Raw genomic sequence first — 21,710 nt, forward strand, 5'->3', positions numbered from 1 at the left:
AAGCAATGTGCTGTCTCCGCCATTATCTGAGAAGCAAGGGACAGAACTTGATCCGGGACATTAGGAAGCAACAACTCCAACTCTTTAAATGACTCCCACTTTAAATGACTGAAGTGACCTGGGGCAAATTATCTAACTACTTTGGGTCTCGGCAGTCTTCTCTGTAAAATTAAAGGCTATATCTGGGTAACTTCTGAAGTCCCTTTAAGCACTAAAATTCTGTGACAACAATATTTGTCAAGGGTGAAATCATTATCACATCTGTCTGAGAATTATGGGCCATTATTTTCTTACTCTTGCCTTTAATAATTCAGAAAGAGCTGAATTCAGATCCTGTCTTAGATACTTATTAGCTGTGCGACCCTGGGTAAGTAACTTAAAGTCTCTGAGTCTCAGTTTCTTAATCTATAAAACAGAGGTGATAAAAACAGCTACCTCACAGAGTTGTTGTAAGGATCATATGAAGCCTTTGTAGCCTTTAAAGCACGGCATAAATGCTAGCCATTTATTTAAAGTGATGTATTTGGGGCAGCTAAGTAGTACAGTGGACAGAGCATTGACCTTGGAATCCAGAGGACTTGAGTTCAAATCTGGTTCAGACTTGGGTTCAAGTCCCACTTTTGACATATAGTAGCTGTGTGATCCTGTGCAAATTGCTTTATCTCTCAGTGTTCTGGAATCTAGACAACTGTCTAAGGCTCTCAGTTCTAGAGGAGGTGATAACCTGTTCTGGTAAAGGGAATCTCCTCATCTGTTTCAATGGAATCACAAGTCAGTCTCTGTGTATGTTTGTTTTGTTTAAACCTCCACATTGCAAAATCAAGAAACATGACACTTCAAATATTTGTGTTATGAGACCTCTGGCCATATTTACCGAAACTATTTTGGATTTCATCATCAATAATTGAAATTGAAAACCTAGAAACACTGGCAGGAAGCCAGGGAGAAGGCGGCAAATAGAAGTCACCTTTCTCTCAGCGTCAGGAAAGGGGTCAGATGAAAGAACGATGAGAGAAATAAAGACAAATTTCGTTTTGTTTTGTTTTTCTGTTTTTCTGCCCGTAAAAAAGTAATAAAGAAGGAAATAAAAGCAGACGTCCACTACTTCTTTCTGAAACCCTTTGAAGTGCCTCTAAAATGATAGCAAAGAATTGTGGACTATGAGGTCAAGGGAGAAAATAGATTGAAGCCCTTCTGTTCAGAGGTTAATAGTTATATGTCAGGAGTAGGGTTACCAAAATCAAAACTAAAAAAGGCTGGCTATAATAGGACACAGCAGTCAGGTTTCTGGATTGATCAAATACTCACCAGGCTGGTCCAACACGGGTCAGTTGGCAGCTCTAGTCAAGAGCATGCTAGCAGAATGAAGTACCTTGTGTTCTTCCGGCTACTCACTTTGAGGACTAACCCAAGCAAATTTTGTGTGGTTTTCTCCTGGATTAAGTTCAAAAGCTGAGTTCCATCATTTATATTGTGTCCTATTGTAAAAAGATACTGTGTAAATATAGTTTTTTAAAAAAACTAAAAGCAACATCTAATGATTCACTCAATGCTTGACGAATCTTGACACTTGGAATGGGACTGGTATCTTTTCTATTTATCTGTCAGCAGATTTGTCATTGCCTCAGCCCTGATACTCCTTCCATTGATTCCAGCCCCTACTTTCTCTGGTCACACAGGCCTGGGTAGAAAGTTAAGCTGAGAACGGCCAGAGCCCCTTGTAGCTTGTCCCATAATTGTCTCCATTTTCTGACACTACGACACTACATTTTCACTAGCTGCTCTTTATTCCTGGAGGCTGTCCCTCCCAAACTGTGCCTCCTGGTTTTCCTGGATTCTTTTCAATCTTAGTATAACTCCACCTTCAGCAGGAAACCCCACTCTTCCCGTCCCCCAACCCCCAGTTGCAAGTGCCTTTCATTTACACTATCTATATCAACATCTGGCAGCTAGGTGGTGCAGCGAACAGAGTGAGGCCTGAAGTCAGGAAGACCTGAGTTCAAATGTGGCCTCAGACACTTACTAGCTGTGTGGCCCTGGGCAAGTCACTTAACCCTTCTTGCCTAAGTTTTCTCGTCTGTAAAATGAGCTGGAGAAGGAAATGGAAACTGCTCTAGTACCTTTGGCAAGGAAACCTCAAATGGGGTCACAAAGAATTGACCGTGACTTAAATGACTGAACAAAAAATGTCTGCACCTAAATCTATCTTTATCTACCATTTTTCTATATCTTTATATAACATATAATGATATAATCTATATATAGCTATAGATATAATTTTTTTGCAACATGCAAAAAATGGCAATACAAGATCGATGTGTCTATCCATGCCTTTAATTCAGCAAGTGACATACAAAAATTGTATATGCAAGATATATATTTCTATATTGTACACACAAGATATAAACATCTCTACATTGATTTGTGTTGATATAGAGATATTTACATACAAGATTGATATATTGATATCTAAATCTTTTATGTACAAATTTTTGCATGTTGCCTGATTCATTAGATTAGAATGAGGGTTGCTTGAGTGAAGTGGACATATTTTTTTGCCTTTCTTCACACCACAAGGGCTTAGTTCTAGCACATACTACTGAGTGCTTAATAAATGCTTGTTGACTGATTACTTTCAGAGAAAATAAGTGTTGAATGCCTGTATCTTATAGGTGGTCTCCATGTCTAGTGGGTGATATCATCAGTCCTCTTCGAAAACAAAGGACAAATAGAACAGCATAAAGTGAAGTGAAGCAGTAAAGAGTACTGTTTTGGGGTTTAAATCTCACCTTTGAACTTCCTTATATGTGTAATTTCAGGCAAGACATTTAACTTCCCTGAACCTCAGCTTCATCACCTGGAAGACCTGAATTCATATCCACTCTCAGACACTTACTAGCTGTGAAATCTTGGAAAAGTCACTTAAACACTGTTTGCCTCAGTTTCCTCAGCTGTAAAAGAGGCATAATAATAACACCTACCTGCCAGGGTTGTTTGAGCATCAAATGTGATATTTGTAAAGCACTTTGCACGGTGCCTGGCACATAGTAGGTAGTATATAAATGCCAGTTATCATTACCATCACCATCACTACCATCACTACCACCACTACCACCAGCACCAGCACCCACACCAGCACTAGCATCATCATTATAATCATCACTGCCTTTATTGCATCTATAAAATGAAGGCGTTGTACTAGATGCCCTCTCAGGTTCCTTTTGGCTCTAGAGCTATGATCCTATGATTGAAGTCCTATAATTGTAGTGGAAGTCTGTTTTATTTAAAATAGCAAATGCAATGGTTTATCCACTGCACATATCACTGGGTGGTGGGGGGTGGGGGGAGTGGCGCGGGATGTCAGGAGGTAGGGAGGTCTGGAAGGGATTTTAATTGCACATTTTTACCTGTACAGCAACATGTAACAGTAATTCAAACATACTGGAGAAAAAGAGTCTGTGCTCCTCTGAGCAAATTCTTGGCTGAGGACAAAGCATGTCATTCGTCACTCTAGCTCTTAAGCAATTTGTACATAAGTTCCTTGTTGAATGAAGGAGTGTATTTGGCCATGCATTTTCTTATTGAGATAATTGAGCAGATGCCATAAAATGAACAAACTTTCCTATTAGCAAGGGTGGCTTCCCACTGTACTTTACGAAATATTTACTTCAGAAAGTTACTTAAAGACCTTCAAACCAGTAAGGTCTAGTACAAAATTTCATTTTTAAATTAAGAAAGACCTTTGTAAATTTCCCCAGTATGATGGGTGCATCCCTGTGAGAAAATGCTGTGGATGAGATTTTTGTTGTTGTTGTCTCAGCACTTTATTTGACTAGTTCTTCTTAAAGATGCTGTCATATGGCCCCTAAAATGATTAAGAGGACTGGGAAAACTCTTCCACCTTTGACTGTTTAACTTATTGTGACCTTTAAAAGCCAGGTTGATTCACTTCATAAATTTATCACATCTCTAGAAGTTGATTCCACTCATCAAGTCTGTTTCCAAGATTCCTTCATTTTGTTCTCTTGTAAAATGGAGCTCATTGACAACAAACCTAATGCACAGTGTTTAAGTCATAACTAACCCCTAAGTGTTTCCTTCAAGGTTAAGACCAGAGGATCTGAATAAAACATAGCTGGATCCCTGCTCTGATCTTTTTTGACATTTCCCAAATCCATAAGGCAAAGGGCATGGTACAGGGCTAGGGTATAAACTGTTCCATACTCTCTAAGCCTTGGGAGTGCTTGGCTTTTTGCTAGCAAGTTAGTTTTTGCAGGCAGGGAGAGGAATAAATAGCCACACATTGTGCACCAATCTTTGAGTTGGCTGTTGGTTTATTTTTTAATAAACTTTAGCAAAACCTCGTATCTGCAAAGAAGAGGTAAGAGATCCCATGCAACATATTACTGTAGAATCTCTGAATTCTAGAATTCTATTTTTCTATTGTTCATTAAAATTCCCTTTTTCATGCTCTTGTTCTTCAGGATTCTTCTTTCAAAAATAAATGGGAAGTTGCCGGTTTGCCACAGATACACAGAATTATCGCAGGAAGCACATGACATTTTGTGCTTACTGGCAGGTTGATTTTTCTCCTTTACTGAGTGCCAAGTTTTGAAATAGAAAGCAACATGTTACGTACATGATGACAAGCAAACTGTAGGAGTCATAGAAATGGATTGTTGGTCGTCTCTATGTGACTAAAGATCATTCTCTGAAAGGGTAGGTCAAGTAACATCGACCTTGGTAATGACTGTGGCTGCCCAGAGCCCATCACGAACCAATAATGACAGAGGTAAGCATGATAGCAATTTATGAACCCACAGTCCTCTTGGGAACAGCATTTCAAACCAGAACTTTGCCTAAACTGTTTATTGACTAAGGTTGCTTAAATGTATGAAGTGTCAAGAAGTTTCTTTGACATTATGCTTGTTATTGTTCTTTGATTTATGTACCTAAGCAAAATGTAGTAAATAAAATGATTGTTTGGTGGTTTGGTACTGAAAGGAAATGATTAGAAACATTTGCTAAAGCTGTTTATTTTATGCAGAAGTTTTTTTCCTTCCTTTCCAAATAAAAATGATGTTTCTGGTCCACTGCAATGACTTCCTATTAAAGAGGTCTAAAGAGATCATTACTGTAAGTGGAGATGCCTATGAAACTCTCAGAAATATCCCCCCAGTCCATTGTTGAGTATGCAATACACACAACACATGCACTCAGATAAATACTTTTCCCCATTTTACCCTTCCAACTTTATATTGGGCGACTCACAGAAATTCCCTATTTAGAGAGTCTGAGGTACATTCATAGTGGTAACTGTGACTTACTTGTCAGAGGGCTTGGAAAAGATTCTCTCTCTCTCTCTCTCTCTCTCTCTCTCTCATCGGCAGCTGGGTGGCACAGCAGATAGTGTTGGGCCTGGAATCAGGAAGACCTAAGTCCAAATCTGACCTCAGACACTTAATAGCTGTGTGACCCTGGCCAAGTCACTTAATGTTGTTTGCCTCAGTTCCTCATCTGTAAAATAAGCAGGAGAAGGAAATGGCAAACCACTACGCTATCTTGCCAAAAAAACCCCAAAAAGTTGGACGTGACTGAAAAATGTCCATTCTTTCTTTTCTTCCTTCCTTCCCTCCTTCTCTCCCTCTCCCCTCACTTCCTTTCTTCCTCCCTCCCTCCCTTCCTTCCTTCTTTCCTTCTTTCTTTCTTTCTTCTGTTCTTCCTTCCTTCCTTTTTTTCTTTCTTCCTGCCTTCCTTCCTTATTTTCTTCCTTCCTTCCTTCTCTCCCTTCTTCCCTCCTTCCTTCCTTCCTTCCTTCCTCCCTCCCTCCCTCCTTTCCTTTCTTTCCTTCCTTCCTTCCTTCCTCCCTCCCTCCTTTCCTTTCCTTCCTTCCTTCCCTTCTTTCTTTCTTTCTTTCTTTCATTCCTTTCTATTTCCTTCTCCTCCCTATTTTGCCTAGGCTAGAAGTATAACTCTCGCTCATAAGCTGGATCTCACTACTGGTTGACGTGGAAACTTCAGATCCATTTCTGACCTGGACTAGTTCAAAATGTCTTATACACCCCGGTCCCCTGTCCCTCCCAGGGTTTTACCATATCAGTGTCTAACTTAGTGCTGACTCTGTCTTGGCATTAGCCCCAGTGCAGCGCAGAACTCCCAAGTTCAAGGGATCCAAGAGACTCAGCTTTCCCCAAGAGCTGGGATTTCAGATCTGAGCCACCACCACTGGCAAAACATTAAGATACTACTACTACTATTACTACTACTACTACTACTACTACTACTACTACTACTACTACTACTATTACCACCACTACGTAACATTTATATAGCACTTAGTATGTGCCAAGTATTTTACAATTATGATCTTATTTGATCCTCACAATAACTCTGGGAGGTAGGTTCTATTATTATCGCCATTTTACAAATGAGGAAACTGAGGCAAATAGGTTAACTGACTTGCCCAGGTTCACACAGCCTGTAAGTATCTGAGGCTGGATTCAAACTCAGATTTTCCTGACTCTGAGTCTAGTGCTCTATTTACCATGCCACCTAGACTGCTAAAAAGCTTAAAAAGTGATTAACTAAATAAGAGTTCTTGAATTCTCTGGTTTTGACTTGTATTGCTCTTCATGTTTTCTTGATTATTGAGTCAGAATTTCAAGTCTGACAATGTTATAGGCAAAATCCTCTAGAATGAACCTCAGAGAATAGAAGTATTAGTGTTTGAGGGGCTCAAATTCATTGTTATTTTGGAAATTAATTAAAAAATGAATAAAATTAATTAAAATTTCATTTTTACATAGAAGGAAAGTTAATACAGAAGGGCATGTTTAAATATCTGTGTTGTTCAAATGAGGACAATTTGAAAGCGTAAAGACCGATTTGGGAGTAATCATAAACATACAGAGATGGAAGAGGACAAACGAGAAAAGACTTATCTATGTAGGTCATGTTAACTTGTTGCTGAATCTGTTTCCTTGAAAACAGGAAGTACTGAAGCCATGTCTATTTAATGGAAAGTGACTTGGATTTACTTGTGAACAAGAAAAAAACAAAAAAACAAATCCGGCCCTCCCTGTTGGAGTGACAAGTTCTGATCTGCTATCCTTCAAAGAGAGGCTGTTTCCTAGGCTGGCAAATATTCCTATGGAGCAACCAAAGCATATTGATAAGTTATCGGATTCCTCCCAGGAATCAGCTGGTCAGGAAGGATGGGGAAGGAAGGGAGGGAATGAGAGAGGGAACTGTGATAACTGCTTTGTTTGATCACCAAGGTAGGAGGAAATGGGATGGGGAGGAGGGAAAAAGGAATGGAAGAGTAAGAGGTAAAGAAATAAAAAAAATGGGAAACACAAGAGAAGGGAAGATAAACGTAAGGAAAGAGGAAGATAGATAATTTAGCTCAGTGGAAAAGTTTGTTCATAGAAAGGGCAGAATTAATATTATCTTTTCAGATCTCTGGTCACTTTGGTAGGCTCCATATGCCTTTGAAGATAGTCGCTTTCCTATAGAGACCCTGAGTTACTGGGGAATGCAGTGAGAGTCAATGAGAGCCAGAGAAAGAATGAGCCTCTTTCTGGGAGTAAAATGGGTACTTTGTGAGGGAGACTCATTCTTCTAGGTCTTTAAAGGACTTACTTCTTGAGGGGGAGCATTAGGGAACTGTGATTTCATTGAGGTGAGCAAGCTTCCACTGTGCAAACTTTTCCCACCAATGTAGATAAGAAACTCATTTGTGACTCATAATTTATAACCACAGCTATTAAGCACTTTACGTATACAAAGCTCTTTCCTCACAACAACCCTGCAAGGGAGGTAGTGCCAATTCTATTATCCTCATTTAACAGATGAGGAAACTGAGTCTTGGAGGTGTTAAACAACTTATCAAAGGTCACACAGCTGTCAAAAAGTTATCGCTCTCTTTTGTTTCTATATTGTCTTCATTTCCAAATATAGCTATTTCCCCTCTCCTTCTCAGCACACCATCCCTTGGAACAGAATAAAAAGAAAAAAAGCAGTTTATTAAAACTAAACAAGACATCGATTCACTACGCTGCTGTAGATAATGTTCCATGCCCCAAATCTCCTACTTCTGAAAAGAAAGCAGAAAGGAATATCACAGATACTAAAAGGCAGACCTGGGATTGGAGTTCTAGGCTTAGTGGTTTGAGTCTTTTAAACTAATTTTTGAAATTAGGAACTTAAGAGTCATTAGCGGGAGTGGGGAGGGGCAGAGCCAAGATGGCAGAGTAGAAGCAGGGACCTGCTTGAGCTCTCCCACCAAACTCCTCAAGGTAACTGTAAAAAATGACTAAACAAATTCTAGAGCAGCAGAAGCCACAAAATGACAGAGTCAAACAGATTTCCAGCCCAAGACAATCTGGAAGGCTGACAGAAAGGGTCTATCGCACTGTGCTTGGAGCAGAGCACAGCCCAACCTGGGTGGCACTGCCATGGACAGGACTAGAGCAGGCCCCAAGGCACTGAATCACTGGCAGCTGTGGAGATTTCCAGACTTCCCAACCCACAAATGCCAAAGACAGCTTCAAAGGTCAGTGGGAAAGATGTCTCACCTGGGTGAGAGAGGAGCATGGTCCAGCCACAACCCCAGCCCTAGCACAAACCCCACCGTGGCAGTAATCACTGCTGCAGTGGTGGCTGCTTCTGGAGCTCTCAGTCTACAGACAGTGGGAGAAAAAAGTGGATGATCTGGGTCACAGTCCTGGGATGAGGAGGAGTGCTGGTGTGGTGGAGCTGGTGGCAGCTGTGGAGAGGGAGTCCTCCTCACAGTTCCAAGGCAGAAAAGAGTTCTTGTGGTTGCTCACAGACCAGAGCACAGGCCAGGAGAGGAATGGGCATCTCTCCTTTGATCATACCACTTTGGAAGAACTGAGCATTTACAGGTCCCTAGAAATATCTCTGAGGACAGCAGCACAAAACCCCTGAAACCTGGGGCAGTACACCCTCCACTTAACAAAGAGGTCAGAAGTCAAATAATTGGCTGGGAAAGTGAGCAAACAGGGGAAAAAGAATAAGACTATAGAACTTCCTTGGTGAAAAGATGTTTTCTTATGTCTTTGGTAGCGAGGAAATCAAAACATACAACCAGAAAAAGATCGAAGTATACAACCAGAGGAAGGCAGCAAGGTCAAGGGTCTTACATCCAAAGCCTCCAAGAAAAAATAGGAAATTGTCTCAGGGCATGGAAGAGCTCCAAAAGGATTTTGAAAATCAAGTAAGGTAGAGGAAAAATTGGGAAGAGAAATAAGAATGATGCAAGAAAATCATGAAAAATGAGTCAACAGCTTGCTAAAGGAGACCCAAAAATTGCTGAAGAAAATAACACCTTTAAAAATAGACTAACCCAAATGACAAAAGAGGTCCAAAAAGCCAATGAGGAAAAGAATGCATTAAAAAGCAGAATTGGCCAGATGGACAAGGAGGTCCAAAAGGTCACTGAAGAAATTAATTCCTTAAAAATTAGAATGGAGCAAATGAAAGCTAACGACTTTATGAGAAATCAAGAAATTCTAAAACAAAACCAAAAGAATGAAAAAATAGAAGACAATGTGAAATATCTCTTTGGAAAAACAACTTACCTGGAAAATAAATCCAGGAGAGAGAATTTAAAAATTATTGGTCTACCTGAAAACCATGATCAACAAAAAGAGCCTAGACACCATCTTTCAAGAAATTATTGGGGAAAACTGTCCTGATATTCTGGAACCTGAGGGTAAAATAGTAATTGAAAGAATCCACCAATCATCTCCTAAAAGAGATCCCAAAAGGAAAACTCCTAGGAATATTGTACTCAAATTCCAGAGTTCCTGGATCAGGGAGAAAATACTGCAAGCAGCCAGAAAGAAACATTCAAGTATTGTGGAAACACAATCAGGATGATACAAGATTTAGGAGCTTCTTTGCTAAAGGACTGGAGAACTTGTAATATGATATTTCAGAGGTCAAAGGAGGTAGGATTAAAACCAAGAATCACCCACCCAGCAAAACTGAGTATAATACTTCTGGGGAAAAATGGAATTTCAATGAAATAGAGGACTTCCAAGCATTCTTCTTGAAAAGACCAGGACTGAATAGAAAATTTGACTTTCAAATATAAGAATAAAGAGAAACATGAAAAGAGAAATAGGAAAGAGAAGCCATAAGAGACTTATTAAACTTGAACTGTTTGCATTCCTACATGGAAAGATATTTGTAACTCATGAGACCTTTCTCAGTATTAGGGTAGTTAGAGGGAATATATATGTATGTGTATGTGTATATATGTAGGTTTATGTGCATGTATGTATATGTATATATGTATACATATGTATGTATATGTGTGTATATGTATGTATGTGTATATATATATATATATATATATATATACACACACATATGTAGATGGAGGGCACAGGGTGAGCTGAATATGAAGGGGTGATACTTAAACAACAAAATTAAGTGTTGAGAGGAATATACTGGGAGAAAGAGAAAGGGAGAGGTAGAATGTAGTAAATCATCTCACATAAAAGAAGCAAGAAAGAGCTTTTACAATGAAGGGGATGAGGGGGGAGGTGAGAGGGAATAAATGAGCCTTACTGTCATTGGTTTTGGCTTAAGGAGGGAATAACATACATACAATTGGGTATGGAAATCTATCTTACCTTGCAGGAAAGCAGAGGGGAAGGGGATAAGAGAGGGGGGATAATAGAAGGGATGGCAGATTTGGGGAAGGGGTAATCAGAAGCAAACACTTTTTTGGGGTGACAGGTCAAGGGAGAGAATGGAATAAATGGAGGGAAGGACAGGATAGAGGGCAATGTGGTTAGTCATTCACAACATGACTGTTATGGAAGTGTTTTACATGGCTACACACTTTTGACCTGTATCGAATTGCTTGCTTTCTTAATGAGGGTGGGTGGGGAGGGAGGAAGGGAGAGAATGCGGAACTCAAAGCTTTAAAAAAATGAATGTTAAAAAAATTGTTTTTGCATGCAACTGGGAAATAATATGTACATGCAATGGGGCATAGAAATCTATCTTGCCCTACAGGAAAATAGAGGGGAGGAGCATGAGAGAAAGGGTGGTAGTGGTAGAAGGGAGGGGAGATTGGAGAAAAGAGTGGTTGGGGTGCATGCTGTCCTAGGGTGGGGGAAAGGGAGGGTTGGGGAGAAAATTTGGAATTCACAGTCTTGTGGAAGTGAATGTTCAAAACCGAAAATAAATAAATTATATAAAATTGGAAAAAAAGAGTCCTTAGCAAATACGAAGATTTCTACATACAAAAGGCAGAAAAAGATTATTGAATATGAAAATGTGTATCTGCTACATATAGCTTGTTTTTAAAAGTATACACATATTTAAAAAGTTAATTTTTTTGCAATCAGCAAAAATCTGCCCTCTCTTCTTCCCACTCAATTGAAAATGAAAAAAAAAATGAGTCATGTTACAAACATGTATAGTCAAGCAAAAAAAATGTATTGGCCATGTAGGTAGGTATGTATGTAGGTACATAGGTATATTTGTCTCATTCCACATCCACATTCCATACCCCAAATCTCTCACTTCTCTATAAGGAGATGGGTAGCATGTTTCATCATTAGTTCTATGGAACCAGGTCTTTATGCTATTCAGAGTTTCTAAGTGTTCCAAAATTGTTTGTCTCTATAACACTGTCACCATAGAAAATTATTCTCCTGGTTCTGTATTACTTCTTACAGGTCTTCCCCGCTTCTTCCTAGCTATACCAGATCTCAAACTATATTACAAAGTAGTAATCATCAAAACAGTCTGGTACTGGCTAAGAAATGCAGTGGTGGATGAGTGGAACAGAATAGGTACACAATATATTGTAGTAAAAGACCATAGTAATTTAATGTTTGATAAAACCAAAGATCCAAGCTTTTGGGACAAAAACTCATGCTGGAAAAATTAGAAAACGACAATTAGGTATAGACCAACAAAACATACCAAAATAAGATTGAAACTAGTACATGATTTAGACATAAAGGGTGAGATGATAAGCAAATTAGGAGAGTATGGAATAATTTACCTGTCAGACCTATAGATAAGAGAAAGGATATAGAGAGCATTATGAGATATAAAATGGATAATTTTAATTATATTAAAAGTTTTTGCACAAACAAAACCAATACAACCAAAATTAGAAGGAAAGCAGAAAATAGGAATTTTTTTTAAACAAGTATTGCTGATAAAGGCCTCATTTTTCAAATACATAGAGAACTGAGTCAAATTTATCAGAATACAAGTCATCCCCCAATTGATAAATAGTCAAAGAATATGAACAGGAAGTTTTCAAACAAAGAAATCAAAGCTATGTCATGTGCGAAAAAATCCTCTAAATCACTATTGATTAAAGAAATGCAAATTGTGAGGTACCACCTCACATCCATCAGATTGGCTAATATGACAGAAAAGGAAAATGATAAATGTTGGAGGGGATACGGGAAAACTGGGACATTAACGTACTGTTGAGGGAACTGTGAACTGATCCAACCATTCTGTAGAGCAATTTGGAACTATGCCCAAAGGGCTAGCAAACTGTGCATACCTTTTGGTTCAGCAATACCACTACTAGGTCTGTATCCCAAAGAGATTAAAAAAGGAGAAAGGATCTATTTGTATAAAATATTTGTAGCAGCTCTTTTTGTAGTGGCTAAGAACTAGAAATTGAGGGGATGCCCATCAACTGGGGAATGGCTGAACAAGTTATGATATATGATTGTAATGGAATATTATTGTATTATAAGAAATGATAAGCAAGATGATTTCAGAAATACCTGGAAAGACTTATATGAACTTATGCAGAGTGAAGTGAGCAGAACCAAGAGAATATTGAACACAGTAACAGTAATGTTGTGCAATGAAAAACTGTAAATGACAGCCATTTTCAGTAATATAATGATCAAAGACAATCCCAAAAGACTTGTGATGAAAAATGCTATCTGCCTGCAGAGAAAGAACTGATGGCATCTGAATACAGACTGAAAGCATACTATTTCTCTCTCTCTCCCTCTCTCTCTCTCTCTCTCTCTCTCTCTCTCTCTCTCTCTCTTTCTCTCCCCCTTCCTTCCTTCCTTCCTTCCTTCCTTCCTTCCTTCCTTCCTACCTTCCTTCCTTCCTTCCTTCCTTCTCTCCATTTCCTTTCTTGTGTTTCTTTCTTTCCTTGCTTCCACTTTGCTTACTGTCTGGGCTGGGGGGCAGGTGGGGAGAAGGTAGGGAGAAAAGGATAGAATTTGGGACTTAAAACTTAAAAAACACCAAATGATAAAAATTTTTTTTTACATGTAACTGGGGAAAAATAAAGTATTATTAAAAAACAAGTTTTCCCAGATTTCTATAAACTATCTTTTTCATACTTTCTTGTAGCACAACAACACTACAGGTTTAGACTCAAGAATGTAATAGAGAAAATGTTCATTTAAATTTAATCAACATTAGAAATATTAAGTTTTAGAGCATATCACAGGTACATTCCCTTGCCCTGGATCTTTGAGGTTCTGAGTGCTGGATTTTCAGGGACCTCTCTAACATCTCAGGACAGCATTAGGGATTTAAGAGCCACTGAGCTGAGGCTGTCCTAGTCTGAGTCCTGTAGCAGCAGGCTGGTTGCTGCCAGTGGCAAGGTTATATATGCCCTGGCCTATTTCTGGCTATGTACATCATGTCCTCCACTTGTACAGGTTTGCTTATGGATCCTCTTTCCCATGCCTATGGAATTCTAGTTGATTTTTATTGTTGTTCAGTTCGGAAGTGAAAGAAGTCATGGGATTTCTTTGTCATTATTCAATAAGGTATGAACTCTAAGGTTTTTCTGGAGTAGGTATATGCATTTTTTGATCAGGGCAGGGACATGGTTAGACCTGTATTTAATAAAGATTATTTTTGGTAGCTCTGTGGAAGTTGGATTGGAGATAGGAAAGACTAGAGGTATGGAAAACAGATTCCCTGGAGCCATCATGCTAGCGTGGAAGCAAGGTCATCTGAATATATAGGTTTAAGTCCTCCCTCCCTCAACGGAGGGTCATCTCTTATAACAAAGAATAAAACAAGAAAAAAGAGAGCAGTTAAGGAAAACTATTCAGTAAGCAAATTCAATAGGTTAAGCAGTGTTTCATATCCACAGGTCCCCTTTCTCTTCAAAGAAAGGAAGAGAGGTGGATCTTCATATGTCTTCTTCAGGACCAAGCTTGGTCATTATAATTGTGTAATGTTCAATTTTGATTTTTTTGTTCTTTCCATTTTTGGTTGTTAAAATCATTGTGTGTATTATTTTCTTGGTTCTTCTTACTTCATTTTGTGTCAGTTCATGACTTTCCCCCAAAGCTTCTCTAAATTCTTAACATTTATGTTTGACTTTTTTTGCAGGTCAGCAACATTATGTCACTTTCATATACCATGACTTGCTTACCCATTCCCCTATTGATGGACATCTACTTATTTCCATTTCTTTGCTGCTGTAAAATGTGTTGCTATAATTATTTTGCTATAAAAAAGATGTTCTCTTATGGTCCCAAGAGATCTGACCCATATGCACCTTGGGTAATTCCATTCCTGGAACTTATCATAAGTGACTTCTCTGAGGCTTCTGAAATGCTAGGGGTTAGGTTCCCTGATACTCCTCTCACACACTTCACTTTTGCCATAGAAGCAATTAGGCAGGTGGGGGTGGTGCACAGCTGGTTTTCACTGGTGCCTGGCAGAGCCTTAATTCCTTCCTGTCATCACATCCCTGTGCCACTCTAATGAGATCTCTAAGTCTGGATAAGGATTGGATAAGCAATTGAACTTTGGAGGTATGTTTCCAAATTAAACCCAACCTCTGGACCTTTATGGAGTTTGCCACTTTTTCTTGATATCCTAAGCTGTATTTGGAGTGAATTTGCTCTCATGGTTTCTGTTGGTGCAGAGAAATGGGTAATGAGAGGGTTAATCAGAGCCATACCTGTAACTTCATATAAGGGAACAAAGCCATTCTGGAATGTGAGGATGAATGTGGAGGAGAGAACAGAAGGTATGTCTGAAAAACTGGTGGGAGATTTTGATCAGCTGTTGAGCTGAGGAGAGCTACGTGGTCTGATGGATATGTTGAAATACAGAAGTAACCTCCTGACACCAGAACTGTATTAGGGTGGAGATTTAAAATGGGATGTATCTAACAAAGAGACAGAAGTCATTACAGGCTTACTGGAGTAAGCATACATTCTTAGAAATCTGATGAAATGAATATGAGATGTCCAAGATCATTAGTGGGTACTTTGTACAAATCCTTAGGACCTATTTATCACAAGGAAATTGGTGTGGGACCTTCTCCCACTGAGTAATACTGTAGGATATAAATCTCGTTCCTACTTCTAAGTACTTTAAGAATTAAAAAAAAAATTAGAACTGTTACTGTTCCTAAAAAGGGTTTATCGTTTAGTGTATAAGTTCTTCCCATCAGGCCCCCAAATTTTGTATTTTTGTTGGATATCAGTTGAAGTATTTATATCCAATTTGTTCTCATAACTAGATTTGACCCAGTTGGTGCTCAGCTATGATACGGAGTGCAGAGGGGACATGGCGCTAGACCTTGGTTTGTTTCACCACCAATAATTGCTAACTAGGTGACCACTGGAGAATTATTTAATCTCCATGATCTCTTTACTTGTAAAATGGTGACAAGAATACCTATAATGTCTACCTCATAGGTTTGTTATGATGTTTAAATGAGATAATGGATATAAAATGTTCCTTCCCTTTACTGTTGGTTAACCAATTTATTCTGTGTATATCTTTTTGGTATATAGATATTTTTAAGATGTCTCTCCCATGACGCAGCTAGGTGGTATGGAAGTTAGGGCACTGGGCTTGGTTTTAGAAAGATCTGAGTTCAAATCCAGCCTCAGGCACTTATTAGTTGTGTGATCATGGGCAAGTCACATAACTTCTGTCTGACTCAGTTTCTTCAACTGTAAAAGGGTGTAATAATAACACTTACCAATTACAACCTCCTTGTTATGAGGATCAAGATGAGTTCACATTTGTAAAAGTAGTTAGCAGAGAGCCCACCACATGGTTCTGTTTACTTCTTTCCAACCACATTAGTCTGAGATCTTTTAGATGAAGAACTGTCTTTTTTCTTTCTTTGTATTCTCAACGTACATCACAGTGCCCAGCACACAGCAAGCATTTAATAAATGCATGTTTTCTGACTGATCCTTAGAGTCATATATGAACACTAATGATTATTGTTTACCTTTGAAGAGTTCCTTTTACCATAGAGAATTTTTTTTAGTGGTCTTGTAGAAGATAATCTTGTTGTCGTCAATAACAGTAGGAGGAGCATTACTGCCAACATAATTATCATTAATAAATATTTCACGAGGGGGTAAAGTTCATTCAGTAAGCATTTAAGTGCCCATGCTGTTCCAGGCAAAGTGCAATGTGGAAGGGTTCACAGTCCTGGCCGTCAAGTAAAATCCAGTCTACCATGGGAGGCAGAAAATATACATAAAATACTACCTATGTAATGGGTGCATGGGGTATATCTTTACCTACACCAGAGTGCCTCTCACTTCTCACCTCAGTAGGTGGATACCTATGTACTCTTTGGCTCTATCACAACCTGTTCCATCACTGGCAGAACTAGATTCCCAGAGAAAAATCACCAACATGACAATCAAATTCTCTCAGGATCTTAGAAACCCTGTTGAAACAAAATATACTCACCTTGCTCATTGTAATATCTCATGAACTTAATACCAACACTTAAACATAATCATTTATTAAACAATAAAGCAAACTAATAATAATTATTAAAAAGGTATGTGCGTATTAAAGCGAATGCATGAATAATAAAATACATTATGACCTACACATAAACTTGGGTCATTGAGAGAGATGTCGGGGACAATCTGGTTCAATTCCCTCATTTAAGATGAGGAAAATGAGTCCAGAGAAGCTAAGTGATTTGCCCAAGATCACACAGGTAGCAAGTATCAGAGGCAGGATTTGAACACGGGTGCTCTTGCTCCAGTGTCCTTTCTATGGAGATATGGGATAACAGCTTGAGAAGATGGTAGGGCAAAATGAAGGCTTTTTAAGAAAAAGAGATTTAAGATGAAAGAGAAACTATTCAGTAGAGTGAACTCTCAGAGAAAGGGAGGGTGAGATCAAGGGCACAAGCAAAAAAAATTAGCTTTAGTAAGAAGGGCCATCTAGTCCTCTGAGACAGGAGCCAAGGAGGGCATGATAGGTGATGAAGCAGAATGGTTTTGAAGTATGGAAATCAAGGCATTTTATGTTGGATGGCCTCAATGTTTTCAGTGAAATAGGTGGGATCATGTGCTTAAAAAGCAAAGTAGATTTGATATAGGGGACTCGAGGAGAGAAGGGGTTTGTGGTGACTATTTGGTAGAGTGTGATTAATTCAATCAAGAAAGAATAAAATGATTACAGTGCAGCAGCAAAACCATTTGAGATTAGATAACTTGAATTTGTGGTGGACCCAGCTAAAGTAGTTGTTTAGCTTTCTCTAGTAGCATTTAAATTGAGAATATGAGCTGGGTTTAAAGATTGGCAGAGTGTGAATGGATAGACGAGAGAGGCAAGAGATTCAAGGGTGGAGGGCTGAAGACTGTGAAGGGAGGAAAGTGAGGCGAGAGCATTGGTAATGGATTGCAAGAATAGTGCTAGATGGAAAGAGTGGAATTCATAATGTGGAGAATAGTTTTAAGAGGAGTGAGATAGAGGGAGATGTGGAAGAACAGAAGATTACGATTAGAGCAATTTCTGTGCACAATTCCTGTGAAGGGCCAGTGCCCAGTTTGAGTGATAAAGATGTCACTTGGTCCTAGGTAGTAGAGTGAAGGGGCAACATCTTTACTTCTCTATTCCTCCTCACTGCAGTCTTTTCCAAGTCCAGAACTGGTCATGGACCTGTTAGAAATAATATATTCTATAAACATTTTGGTATGTGGGATTCTTCTGCCTATCACTGATTTTTGGGGGGTAAATGATGACTAGTGGGATCATTAGGTCAAAGGCTATATATAGTTTCATGACTCTTATGTAGTAGAAGGTTTAGTCCAAGAAGTATGTGTGAGGATGGGCTTATTGTGCTCTGGCTTCTTCTAGTGGGGTATATGTGGTCTGACCTCTTGCTAAAGTACATTCATACTAGTGGTTCCTGATTATTCACTTTGTCTTTCTCATGGAAGTTGGGGAAGCTGTTATTTCAAAATGATGGGTGACTAAGTCAGAAGGAGCTACCCACTCAGCAGGCTGTAAAAGGCAAGGTCTCTCTCTCTCTCTCCCTCTCTCTCTCTCTGTCTCTCTCCCTCTCTCTCCCTCTCTCTCTCTCCCTCTCTCTCTCTCCCTTTCTTTCTCTCTCTCTGTCTCTCTCTCCTACCCTTTTGAACATCTTATTTGGGACTCTGCCAACTCTTTCTTGGACTTCCTGCTATGGTGAGGACATTTTTCTTTTCCCTTTCCCTAGCAATAGCAATAGTAGTTCCAAATGTGTGGCAGTGAGAACATGTGCTTGCCTAGGTGAGCCTGAGACTGGATCTCAAACACCTGGCTGCTTTATCTATGTTATATTTCTTTCTCTGAGCACAGATCACTGATCAGTGATCCTGAAATAAGGATGTTTCCAGCCATAGCGCATTCAAGAGAACCAGAGTCCTTGAACTGAGTGCCTTTTATTTAGAGGAGAATACTACCTTGAGGAAGATGAATCATGCTGTGGCTGGCAAGAAGACCTGGACCTTGAATTTTTGCTCAGATGGTACAGATTGAGGTGAGAGTGAAATATTTTCAACAGTTCCACAAGTCTCCTGGGTATCTTGCCTACCTCCCAGAAAAGTATAATAGGAAGGATGAATTACTGGTGCATTATTTGCCAGTTAACATCTATGAGTCTTTTGAATTTTAAATATTTCTTATGTGATTGAGAGAAAAAAATAGCTGTCTCATACCTGATAGCAATTTTGTGCATTGAGTTCCTTTTTAGAAAAGATCCTGTTAATCCCTTTTTGGGAGCCCTTAGACACGAGCCAGTCTAAGATTTTAGAGATTTTCCCAAGAGTTCTACTAATGGGTGGGAGCATAACAAATCATAGAGTGTGAAAATCAGCAAAAACAAAAACTTATTACCTCTTTTAAGTGTCAGGCTCCACCATGCTTGAACTGGCCTGCTTGAGTTTAAAGCCAGACTCTTTTGGGAGAAGAGCATTCCCTGGGCCTCATCAGATTATATCTAGTATAGTTCCAAATAGTTTTCCAGAGCAGTTGGACCATTTCCTAGCTTTACCAATGGTTTGTTGGCCTGCTTGTCTTCCCATAATCCTTCCAATATCTACTATTTTCTTCTTTTGTCATTTTCAGTAATCTGGTGGGTGTGAAGTAAATTGTTAGAGTTGTGTTGAAGTTTATTTCCATCATTGCTAGTCATTTGGTACATACTTTCATAGTGTTAGTTTGAGTTTCTCTCTACTCCTTCCCTTCCCTCCCACTGTCCTTCACCAAATTTATTGTTTATATCTCTACCATGTAGCTATTTGGCAATGGCTCCTGTTCTTATATATTCGTATCAATTCGTTATATGTCTTAAGGATTATCTGTGCATTATAACATGCCAGACGGAAAATTACTATTTTGTTAGGGGAGAAAAGTACATTTCCTAGTAAAGCAGGGATTCTGAGAGAAAAAGAGGGGGATCTTTTAAGCTATTATCATTTTCATTATTATTATCAGTAACAATATTTTTATTTTTTCTAGCTGGCACTTATGTTATTTCCTTGGAATATGCTAATGTCTACAGATAATCATCCACATTACAATGGAAGAAGTCCCTAGAATTAGAGTACAAGGGCCTCTTTCAAATACCAGGTTTTAATGCTATCCAGAATTCCAGAAGACTGATGATGAAGCATGCTACCCAAGTTCTGACAGAGAAGAGATGGACTCAAGATGCAGAATGTGATATCCATTTTTGGACACAGTCAATGTGTAAATTTGTTTTGCTTGACTGGCTCTCCTCTCCTCTTCTCTCCTTGCCTTTCCCAATGGAGGTGGGGTCAAGAAGAAATAGGGATACAGTTACAAAAAAAAGGAAAGAGGATCCTCGAGGCATCTTTTTTAATGAACAGAAAAGAATAGATTGAAGGATGGACAAGCCAGACAACTTTGACAGTTACAGGTTGAGGTTATTAAATACTTGAAAAGAAAAGCAAGCTGCATATAACAGTGGCCTGCCATTTCATGTACAGTCCTGTTTCACCATTCTGTTTTGTATGTGCGAATGGTCATTTGGTTTCTAAAGTTTAAAAAAATGGAAAAACTGAAAATAAAAAATAAAAACAAATCCTAGGCTTGCAACTTACTACCTTTGTTGTTTGAAGTGAGTCATTTTATAAAGGCAGCTAGGTGGTCTAATGGATAGAGTGGACTCAGAGAAACTTGACACAGGGCAAGTCACTTAACCTCTGTCTGCTTTAGTTTTTCAAATGTCAAATGAGAATAAGAACAGCATCTTCTTCCTAGGGTTTTTGTGAAGATCAAATGATCTATTATTTGTCAATGTGCCAAGCATGGTTGCCAACAAGAAGTTGGTGCTTAATAAAATGCTTATTTCCTTCCTTTGTTCTCTGTGCCTTAGTTTCTACGTGTAGATTCTACATCACAAAATGAGGGCTTTGGCCCTATGCGACTGTAAGGTCCTTCGAACTTTACATCTATGATCCTATGATCTATTTCTAGGAAAGCTTAACATTTCCACCAAGCATGTGAGACATCTTCTTTAATCTTTCCTTTTCCCACTGCTCCTAATGATTTTTCATATCCATTATTTGTAGTCCTTTAAAATAGAAAAAGGGGAAGAAGATTTGAGAAAATTTTAATTTAAGGAATCTATTCTGTGGAATATGTTCATATATTCAAATAATTGAATAGCTCTGAGATCTCATTGATTTCCCTGTTCCATCTAGTGCTGCAGATTATTCCCCTTCCATGCCTGCCCTGCCTCCCTTCAAATTATTTTTCTTGGGCCTGGTTTGCAGAATCTTTCTGCATGATTGGTGGAAGCCCTTATTAATATCTGGTAGTGGAACCAACCTCTATTGATGGTGAAGTAGAAATCAAAAAAGAAACCCCATTCATCATTCTTGTCTGACCCCTTCTTTTGATGCATATGTTCCAAGTCAAGTATGAGTTCTTTCCTTTGCCTGTGGATTTGCTAGTAATACTTGTCTCCTCTCAGAATATATCCTGTGAAATTGTGTAACACAAGAGACCTGCTTAAGCCATAGCAGACCCATGGTCTTGTTTTTAGTGCCATCTGCAATCGTTAGGTGTAAAGTCCATAAAACCCCAGCGTGAATGACATTTAACACTTATATGAACTAGGATGGAAGTTGAAATGATGGTGGGCTGTCTGGTATTCTGTAATAACATGCCATACACCTGCTTTTTATTTTACTTAAAAGTTCACCTGCCTTCAGGACACACAAGTTATCTTTAATAGAGTTGGAGAAGTATGGCTTCTTTTATTTTTCATTAATTTTTTCAATGAACAAAAATTGATTCTGCTTTCCTTTCCATCAAAAAAAAAGAAAAATGACCCCCCCAGAAATATTTATAGTCAAACAAAACAAATTCCTTCATTGACCATGTCAAAAAGTTTCATTCTGCAATGAGTCCATCATCCC

The 21,710-nt window shown here is 38.8% G+C and overlaps 1 long non-coding RNA gene across 2 annotated transcripts; it reads left to right on the forward strand.

Moving 5' to 3' along the window:
* Positions 1-4,510: 4,510 nt before the first annotated feature.
* On the forward strand, positions 4,511-20,642 carry LOC118854361. 2 transcript variants are annotated; one of them, XR_005010711.1, is made up of 3 exons: positions 4,511-4,792; positions 18,622-18,802; positions 19,783-20,642. It is a non-coding gene; the product is annotated as an uncharacterized LOC118854361 (long non-coding RNA). The 2 variants fall into 2 exon arrangements; XR_005010710.1 differs by lacking the exon at positions 4,511-4,792 and having other exon boundaries at positions 18,420-18,802.
* The last annotated feature ends 1,068 nt before the right edge of the window (positions 20,643-21,710 follow it).

The sequence above is a fragment of the Trichosurus vulpecula genome, chromosome 6 (assembly GCF_011100635.1).
Source record: "Trichosurus vulpecula isolate mTriVul1 chromosome 6, mTriVul1.pri, whole genome shotgun sequence".
Classification (NCBI taxonomy): Eukaryota; Metazoa; Chordata; class Mammalia; order Diprotodontia; family Phalangeridae; genus Trichosurus; species Trichosurus vulpecula.